The following is an 8,523-nucleotide window of genomic DNA, read 5'->3' as shown; positions in this document are numbered from 1 at the left end:
CATCTACATATGTATGAATGATTATCCTCCTTTAGAGATCGTACTTAATATGATGCTTATTATCCACAATATCACTAAGGTGCAAACTTAAGAATGTGGAAATACGTGAAGCAAGATTCACACCTAATGGTGATAATCATGAATCCAAGTGTTAAAGAGGGTGACAATCAAGAGAACATACTTGGTATGATTATTCTTAACTAGCTCTGATTAAATGCTGATATATTTTCTCCATTTGTACATTTGTTTGCTAAATTATCTACTTCAGTATTGCCTTTTTTAAATATATGAGAAAATCTAATTTTTTCAAATCCTTCCATTACTTTAATTATTTCTTCTAGTTGGGAGTTTAATATCCAGTTTGGAGTTTTCCCTTTACTGAGTGAGTAAAGGACTATTTGTGAGTTGCCTTCTATTATAATTTTCTTGATTTTTAGATTGATACAAATTTTTAGACCTTCTTCTTCTACTTCTTGTTCTACCATGTTGTTAGAGGTCACTCTTAGAGGCTTTGCTCTTTTTGATAGCTAGTTTCTAGTTTCTTCCCTGACTATACACCCTATTCTTACATTTCCATGATTGCCTCTAGATGCTCCATCAAAATTCAATACCTTCTAGCCTTTTGGTAGTGGTTCGCATTTGTATTCTTTTGTATCTACTCTATTATCCCTTTTATATGTTAGGGGTGGATTGATTAGATGTTTCCATTTTTTTTTAACTTTAGGGTCCCACTTTGTGAATGATCCTTCTTCTTTTGAATTTTTCCTTAGATCAAAATCTGTAACTTCTACTATGTTATCCTCAATTTGTTTACAAAGAGATGGTATGTTGAGTTCTTTATTCTGAAAGATTCATCTATTTCTTTCTTTCCATATTTCCCAAGCTAGAATTGTGGGAGTAATATTCCAAAGGTTTCTGTACATTCTTTTGTTTGGTTTTTTTGGCCACCCTATCAAGTGTTGTTGCCATTTTTTCTAGTAGAGGGGCAGTCCAACTTAGTTTTGATTTGAGCCATATCCAACATTCCTTTGAAAATTTGCATTGATATAGAATATGCTATGTTGTTTCAAATTCTTCTTTGTAGAGGATACATCTTGATGGGCCTTCGAATCCCATTTTACTAATTCTATTTGCTATTAGGATTCTTTTTTGGATAGCTACCCATAGGATAGATCCCAATAGAGCTTTATTGGGATGTTTATTGCTTCCCATCTTTGTGAATTTATTATTTGATTATATCCTTCTTTCACTTTATAGCTTCCATATTTAGATGCTAACTAGATAAGTTTATCCCCCCTATTGTTTCCTTTGATCAGGTGATCTCTAAGGATATTCTCTAGGATCTCCTGATCTGCCTTATTGAGGCAACAATTGACAAAGGATTTCCATTCCCAGGAAGTTTCTCCATTGGATTAAATCAATTGAATATAATATTTTAATTTAGTTCCCCATGTTGTTTGTAGGTGAATTTTAGCATTACAATTTACACTAGAGAGATCTGGGGGGGGGGGGTACCCATTTCAAGAGTCTTCCTAGAATAATGCTTTATCACCTCTACCAATGTTCCATGTTGTATATTTTGTTATAAGAGGATGACACTTTATTAGAAACTTCGATGCTGCTAAATCTTTGGAAGGCTTCCTAATTTTGAATAGTTAAGTGCTATCAGATGCATTAAGATATTTATTATATAGAATTCTAACCCATTTGTTGTTTCTTTCTTGATACATTCTCCAAACTTGTTTTGCTTCTAGAGCTTTCTTCTATCAATCTAGGTTTTTGATTCCTAGTCCTCTTGTTTCTTTAGGTCTACATATTTTTTCCCATTTGATCAATGCTGCCTTCTTTTGTTTGTCTAAGCCATTCCAAAAGAAGTCTCTTAGTTTCTTTTCAATTTTTGGATTAACATTCTTAGTTAGTTGTAAACACAAGAGTTGATAAGTAGGTATAGCTTATAGTAGAACTTTTCTTTTTGTTGCTCTCTCAGCCTTAGTTAGTCATTTCCCTTTACATGCCTCTATTTGATTATCTATTTTTCCCAAGGTTTATTCCCATCCTTGGTTATTTTTATTTCCTTTTTTCAAATATATTCCTAGGTAATTAAAGTGGAAGATTCCCTTTTTAAATCCTAGTTTATTGCATATATATTCTCATCTATCTATTGTTGTATTTAAAAAGAAGATTTCTAATTTTTCTATGTTGATTATTCAACCAGAGGCTTTCTTGTAATTGTCTAGAATTATTTTGAAATAGTTTGTCTCTTTCTTAGTTCTTGCTCCTGTGAATATTTTTTCATCGGTGAATTGCTGGTGTGTAGTGTTTTCCACATTTTCAGTTACCTTTGCCCCTTTAATTTTATTTTGGAATTGTGCTATTTTAATTGCTCTTCCAAAGGATTCTACCATGATGATGAAAAGAAGGGGGATATGGGATCACCTTGTTAGAGCACCCTAAATATACATAAAAATCCTTTTGGGGTTACATTTATAAGGAGAGAGATTTTTGGGGTGGATATGCACTAAAATGTGATGTTAATCCATTGTTTTGAGAATCTGAAGGCTTCAAGTGTTTTATATAGGAATCTCCAATCTACTTTATCATAAGCTTTTTGTATATCTAATTTTCATAACATGTATGTTTCGTTATTTTTGCTTGATGAATGGATAGTTTCTTGAATGATGGAAATACCATCTAGAATGGATCTCCTTGGTACAAAACCTATTCATTCTTCTAATATTATTTTAGGGAGTTTTTTTTGAGATGGTTGGCTAAAGCTTTTGAGAGAATTTTATAGCTAGTATTGCATAATGCAATGGGTCTAAAGTCTCTTGGTTCTTTAGACTTGTTTTTCTTGGGTATTAAAGTTAAGAAGGTATGATTAATTTATGCTAAGAGGGTTCCTTCATTCCTAAATGCTTCTATTTCCTTCCACAAGTCTACACCTATTATTTCCCAGCATTTCTAGAAGAAGAATGCTTGGAATTCATTAGGTCCTTGTGATATGTCTGGGTTGATATTAAAGAGAGCCATTTTGATTTCTTACAATGTGAATGGTTTATTGAGGGCTTTATTATCATCAAGTGTGATCACCTTAGGTATTGTTCTCAACATTTCTTCTTGTTCTATTCTATTAGAAGTGACATAATTATTAAAGATATCTTTGAAGTACTCGACAAAAATATTTTCTATTTCATTTGGATTGTCTATTGGTTCAACTTGCTTATTTTGAATTTTTTTTATGTTGTTGTGGGCTCTATGGTGTAATGTGCTATTGTGAAAAAATTTCATATTCTAGTCATCTTTTGCCAGCCATTTTTCTTTGGAATTTTGCTCCCAATACACTGCTTCTTTGACTAAAATTTCTTCTTTTTTTAGTAAATATTCTTTTTCTAGTTGATAAGTTTCATTATTCATCCATTTTTTAATAACTTCTTTGGTTAAATTTTCCAATTTCTCTTCTATATCTAATTCTTTTTTAAATATTTTTTTGAATTGCATTTTGTTCCATTTTAGAATCTTTTATTTTATGATTTTTAGTTTGTATACAAAGAAGAACATCTTTGAGCCCTGGACTTGTTCTTCTTTTCACTAGCTTTTTATGTTATTTATAAAGTTTTTATCCATGAACCATATTAATCACACTTAAATGGGTTTCTGCTAAGCTTGGTCTATACCTTAATTTCCATTTTAACCAAGAAGTGATCTGATCCTGCATATGATTTTTGTCCTGATTTCTCTATCCAAATTACATAGTTCTCCTTTAAAGAAGAATCTATCCATTCTTTTTGCTATATAATTTAAGCCTTTCCTTCTATTATTCCACATGTATATTCCATTTTTTATGGGAATATCTATAAGAGAGTTAATTTTTGTCCATTCTCTAAAGTCTTTTGTGGCTCTAGACATTGTCTAGATCCCACTGTATTTTTTATCTCTTTTTAATATAGCATTGAAATCTCCTCCCAAAATAATTTTCTCATTTTGTAATGTGTTGAGAAATATGTTGATCACATTCCATACTGCTAGTTTGTCTATTTTTTTGTATAGGTCCATAGACATTTATTACTATCATTTGGAGCTTAGTTTTTGTGCTAAATACTTTTCTTTCCATCCAATAAGAATTAGAGGTTATACATTCTAGATTAACTTTTTAGTTGTTCCATATTATTCCCAATCCTCATAAGGTTCCCTATGATGACTTAGATTTTGATTTCCAAGCTCCTAGTTTTTCTCCTAGCTTTAAACCTTCTTCTTTGTTTAATTTTGTTTCTTGAATTAAGAGGATTTCTATTCAAATAATGTTAGATTATAGTTTAATATGTGATTCTTTCTAGGGGCATTTAGGCCCCTAGCATTCCATGTAGTGATTCCCATTAATCCTTGGAAAGGTTCCCCCTTCCTGCCTTGTAGAATTTTTATAATCTTAGTTTGTTCCTTTGTCTGTCCTACTACCTCCCTGAGTTATTTTAATGATTTTTGGCCCTATTTCTATTTTAGTTTTCCACAATTGGGTGTTTTTAATCCTTCCTAATTCATAGATATACCCAACTTTTCAAAATTGAGCTGATTTTTTACTCTTTCTACAATTTTTGAATCTTCTATTTCCTAGTCTTCCTCTATTAAGATTTCTTTAATTATTTGGTTATTCATTTGATGATCTTTTACTTCTAGAATTTCACTTTCTTCCCCAATTCTTTCTTTCATTTTTCATTCTTCCCAATTAGATCTTTCCATCATAGTACCAAAATCTTCCCATATTGAGTGTTCTTTTTTATTTTCCTATTCTTCTCCTAACACGCATGTTTGTTTTCTATTCTGCTCTTTTTCTAAGGATATTTTTGCAATGTCTACTGATGTTAGTATTTCTATCTCTCCTCTAGTTCCCATCCTTCTTGTTTCTTCACTGCTCTAGTCAAACATGTCCTTTCCATTGCTTTGTGTTTGCCAAAATTTGTAGCTCTTCTTTTTTGCTTTTTTCCTAATGATAACATTGTTCCATTGTGTTGATTCTACTAGTAGGATTTTGGGACTTTTTTCATTCTTTCCAAGAAATTTTTTTTGTTCTTGACTCACTTCCTCTTCTAATTTCATTCCTCTATAGATCCTTGTTTTTGGCTGGTATTTGTAATTTATTCCTTCTTGCTCCATTTTTGTCTCTTCTTCTAATGATTTTCTTTCTATATTACCTCCTTTTTATGTTTCCTTCTCTGAGTCTATTTCCAAAACAACCTTACCTTTATGTTTTGTATGGTTCGCTTCTCCTATGGTATATTGGTCTTCTAGGTCATTCTATAGAAGAAGTGTTTAATGGGAAAGCATGTTTAATTTTTTAACATTGATTTCTATCTCTTCGATTGATTCCTTCTCTATTCTACAATTTTTGTATCTTCTTTATTTTTCTAAAGATTGTTGATAATTTATACTTGTTATCCTTTTATATTCTACCTCTTCTTCTATCTTTTTCCTTTTCCTTTCGAGGTTCTTGACCTATCTTTATTTTCTCCTGATCTTGATTTCTCTTTTTTTTAATGTTTTTTTCCTCCCTATTTCCTTCTATTTTTCCTTCCCTTATCTTTCTTTTCTTTTGCACTTTCTTTAAGTTATTCTTGATGTTTATTCTACTAAAGCCTAGTCCTATGATTTTATTTATTTCTCCCATGTATTCAGTAAAAAGTAGTTTGTATATTGATCTATTTGTTATAATCTTCCTATTGATAGATTAATTCTATTCTACTCTGAATAAGAATCTTATTCTACTATATTTAGATTTATTAGCTTCAAATCCTATTAGAGTTCCTAAAGAGTTTCCTATTCTTCTTATTATGCGGATGTCATTTAATTCTACTAGTGTGTTTGCACATTCCAACCATTTAATTACCTATTTTTGTTTGTTGTAATTTTCATTAAAATTGGGCTTCCATGCAAAAAAAATTATGTGATGCCCTTTCTAAAATAAATTTGATAATTCTGATAGTTATTTTCTAAACTTAGTGTCCTGACATTACAGAAACCAATATTGATTAGCATGATAAGTTATGCTACTTAACTTTGCCCCACAAATTTTTGCCAAACTCCACTCTAGTGTGTTTCTATACTTCAATGGTCCATTTCAATATACATGAATGCCTTTTTCAAAACACTCCTTCCATTTTGTCTCGCTATATTTGTTGCTAATGAGAAATGCATCGATGTTGTCTACTTTGGCTAGGTTGTTTTGGTTAGGGTTAAACCCTTTGCTTTGACTATTAATGCATATTGCTTCTTCTGATGTGGAGGAATGTGTATACAATCGATGAGGATGTCTTTGTTCCTTCCTGAGTTTGTTTTCTTGTTTAATTTTTTAGTAGGTTTGCATATGATTTATGCCTATCTGTTGAGACTTGTAACTGAGCCAGTGAGAAACCTAAAGGGATATTATTAGGTTTAGAGTTCTGGGCAAATTGAAAAGTTTTTTTTTTGTTTATTCTTTGCATCAGAAAAGGCTTTTTGTTTTCTTTGTTAGTGTATTTGGTTTTTTTGTAAAAAGTTTCTTATTTCTTTAGCCACTGATCTTGACCTTCGTTCCTAGTTAGTAGTTTCGAAGTTTTCTTTTTGTCAATTTGCTTGTTCTTCTTTCTATTTTGGACGATCTTACACCCATTTTCATTGCTGCAATTTTATTTTCTCTGGATGACATTGTTTCATTATGCATGAAGCCTGATTAGGGTTTCAAAGCTTGTCAATTTTTCTGATTTTTGGCAAAATTATTATTCTTCATGGATTTTTTATAGTGCTTCAAATAAGTTTTTGACTTGCAAATTGCTTCCCCTGGTTGTCTAATGTTGATTCGTATTGAGGTTTGTGGGAGGCCTACGTATAGGTGCATTCGAATATGCTTCTTTTCTTGGTTTCTTCAATATGTTCATCATTTTTGTGGAGTAGAATGATTTGATTTGTTGTTATCTCCACTTTTAACATTTTTTTTAAAAAAATCTAATTTTTTTTTTTTAAAATTACTTGTAATGCACATTAGCTCATGTTGTGATCTCTACTTATTTAAATTTTGATTTTAAAATTGATTTAAGTTTTAGTTTTAAAATTAATTTTAATTTATTTTTTTATATTAGTTTAGCTTTCTTCTTTAAATATTATTTTTTAGTTTCTATAATCTAATTAGTCAATAGAATATTTATTAGAGACATTACTTTTTCGTTTTTCTTTTTGTATTTCCCTTATTAATTTTTCATAATAAGTTTTTTAATTGGGTATTTTTAAATGATTTTTTTTTCATATTTGATAATTAAAATTTAAATATATAATTTTTTTAATATATTTAAAATATTTTAGTAAATATTATCTTGTTTAAATTAAAAATGATTAATAATCTAATTTGTTCACATAAGATTATATTTTAAAAAATTTATTTTATTATTAGCACCTATTTACTTATCATTGAAAATGCATCCCCTAAAATTCACTCTCTTTCAATAACAAAATATATTCATAAATTATGAAAAAAATTATTTCAAACTAAATTTAAAATACAATGATCAATGGTTGGACATTTCATTTTCATTAAAATCAATCCTTATCACAATGTAATAATAAAAAAAAAATTTAATATGAAAAAGACTTTATTCTCATACCATTCAACTTTTATTTGAAACAATTTCTCTATTCGATTAAAAGGAAATCAATTCATAGATTCCTACAATTTTTACTTCCCTTAAAATAATATTTTTGCTAACTTATTATATGAAGACAATGAATAACAAGAGATGCAATGCGTCATAGTTCCTGCCTAATGCATAATGGTTGTAGAAGTGTAGATGAGTGAGAATCTAAATTAACATTTGATAAATGGGGTTGCAAGCTTTGGGTTTAACCATGGAGGAAACTCCATAGTTAAGCACGCTCAGGCTGGAGTAGTACTGGGATGGGTGGCCTCCCAGGAAGTCCCGGTGCTTCACCCCTGTGAGCATCACCTAGATCCAATGAGTGCTAAGTGTTCCATTTATTCTCATGAGAGATGGATTCATGTTGGATCACTACTCATGAAACATGGGTCAATGAGTTTGACTCAAAAATCACACAGTTAAATCCTGATAGCAATATCATAAATTAACATTGTGAATGCATTAATTTTTGCCTAGAAATGAGCTTGTGATTTGATAGGATTGCTCATATTTTGTTGTTAAATTCTCGCCCTAGAAATGCACTTGTGATTTGATATGATGGCTCATATTTTGTTATTAAGTTCTCATGCTATATTATTATATCTTTGTGCATTTAAGCCAAAGAATAAGAGGCCAAAGTCCCCAATATGGCACTAAGTACTTAATATCATACTACGAGAAATACATATGCTTTAGACAAATTTGCACCTTCTACATTGACAACTTAAATTATGTGCAATAAGGAAATATATTCATACCAATATTTGAATCATAGAACTTGAAGAAGTGATGAAGCATTTGGAATATCACATTATATGTTTAAGCATACCATGTATGCTACTAGAGAACCATAAGTAGTTAGAATAAC

This window comes from Cupressus sempervirens, chromosome 5 (assembly GCF_028749045.1).
Source record: "Cupressus sempervirens isolate cs-2001-9-10 chromosome 5, ASM2874904v1, whole genome shotgun sequence".
NCBI lineage: Eukaryota > Viridiplantae > Streptophyta > Pinopsida > Cupressales > Cupressaceae > Cupressus > Cupressus sempervirens.
This window is presented reverse-complemented; position numbering follows the sequence as displayed.